Raw genomic sequence first — 2,381 nt, 5'->3', positions numbered from 1 at the left:
TAAATATCTACTATTGTGTAATCAGTAATCATTGTATAAGGCAGTTTCTCCTATTGTCTGGCCACTGCTTCTGGTACCGATCTCCTGCTGTGTCAATTCCAAAGCAGCCAAATGACAGATGACACCATCATTACTTACGCAATCAAATAAGTTAATAATTGGATAGTCCTCGATATTTTACTTTCAAAAGATGGAACCAAACTCCAGTGATTGTCAAGGAAGTAGTACTTAGATAATTAAATAATGCCATGTGATTAACTCCCATGGGGTTTGACCGGACTACAGTCAAGAAGAACAACATCTCTATCGATTTTAATAATGAATATATAATGAAAAATGATTGAAAAATGACATGGTGGTGCAAACTTAAATCCAACAAGCAGTAGTCAGACTGATCTCTTACTGGAATAATGATGTTTTTCAAAAATTAAATGGAAAATTAATTAGTGGGCCTTTTATATTAACACCGATGAGATGGCACCAAAGTCCTAAACCTATCGCTGATGTAAAGATCTATTTACATAGCTAAATGATGAAGTAATGAGATGATATTATATCATCAACTCCCAAAATCTGACTCCAAACGGTAGTTATGGTCCATAACATTAACTGTATTTGAAATACATAAATTAAATGATGAATATTACATAATTTCCTAGTTTAACAGTTAAAGAAGTAAGTGTAGTATTAGAATACATGATGGTCTGGTACATTGGTCTCCCCAAAGGAGGCTCAAAACTCCAGTGATAACAGAATACATAATGACAGATTTTCATAATTAAATGAACACAAATTAAACAAGTGGATGGTGTTTTATGCATGAAGCCTAAATGATTGCACAAAACTGAAGAGATATTGAATACTTAATCAGAGATTTGAACAAAAAATGAATGAATAAAGAGATGGTTTCTCATAATTCTCCCTTGGAGAGATAAAAATTGATATCAACATTGATTTAAAAAAAGAAAGGAAGAAAGAAAGAATGAAAGAAAGAAAGAAAGAATTCACAAGATACAATTGAACACCAACAAGGTGGATACAGACTCCACTCTCCCTGGAGTAGAAAAAGACAGATTTGAATAATGAAATAATCAGATTGTTATATGGTCTGTCACACTTGAGTCACACACACTGGCTCCAAACTTCAGGGGTCACAGATTATATAATGAAAGAATTTAATAATTACATCTTTAAATATGTAAGCCGTTGACATTTTTTAGTATCATCAATTCCTGGGCAGACTTGCCAAGTATGAAACTGTATGCTGTCATCAAGCATTTTTAACAGGCCATCAGTTAATCCTCAGATAATCATACTGTCTTGCCTGATGAATTCTGTTGGCCTGACCTCATCACAAGCGCCTGAATGTCTGTTGTGGTTCGGCAGGACATTTGATAGTGGGCCCAATCCTAGCGTAGCAGTAGTAGCCACAATGTTGATAACAGCTGAAAAGATGTCTGCAGCAGGGGCATCAATATCGTAGCTGAAAGAGAGATGTTCTTCTGTCTTCTGAGTCGTCATCCTTATGCCAGGTCTCGGTGATGATGCCGACCTCCTAGTGCCACTCCTTCTTCTCATGGTAGATCACAACCGATGTGAAGATGTAGAGGAAGAACAGGTAGTCAACAGCCAGACCACCGTTCCGGCCTTGGTGAAGTCCTTGAACTTCTCAGAGGGCACCGTGAAATCTTCAGGACTCAATCACCCAGCATCCCTCGTACTCTGGAAGATGCATAGATCATTCAGCAAATGCTCTGCCCATGTCTACAACTTTCCAACCTTGTCCCTGACAGATTTTTGCACCCTAACCGTAATCGGTGATGGCAGTGTCTGTGGTTTACATAATTTAAAGAATTAAATAAGTCACTAATAGCTAACTGTCACAATAAATAGGGGATGTAGCATTCTACTGGCAGGGAAGCATGGCCAGACTCCAGTCATGAAGGATGTCATCATCATCAATTGAGTCAATGAATCATACAATGTGAAGATATTGCACATTATCTCCACAAGTGGGAGCTTTACAGGTCTCTTCATGGAATGGGGGATTGTTGTTTACATAACTACACAAATATTTACGTTACCTTGGGGATTAACAGAGATTGTCAATTTACATTCATTAATTATGTAATTAGATGATCAGTGGCACCAGATTCCAGGTGTCATGGACGATATAATCGTTGTTTTATATAATTAAATATTCAAATAATGAGTTCATGTAACATCATCCACTTCCCTAAGGTGGCTCCAAACCAGGCTCATGAACTATGCAGTCGGGATTAATTTAAATATTTTAACTACACAATTGATGATAAGATGGTCTATAATAATTGCCTCCCATATCGCATCACCTCAATCCACAGATCATGGATTATCAAATG

Source organism: Phodopus roborovskii, unplaced genomic scaffold (assembly GCF_943737965.1).
Source record: "Phodopus roborovskii unplaced genomic scaffold, PHOROB, whole genome shotgun sequence".
In the NCBI taxonomy this organism is placed as follows: domain Eukaryota; kingdom Metazoa; phylum Chordata; class Mammalia; order Rodentia; family Cricetidae; genus Phodopus; species Phodopus roborovskii.
Note: the sequence above shows the minus strand (reverse complement) of the source record.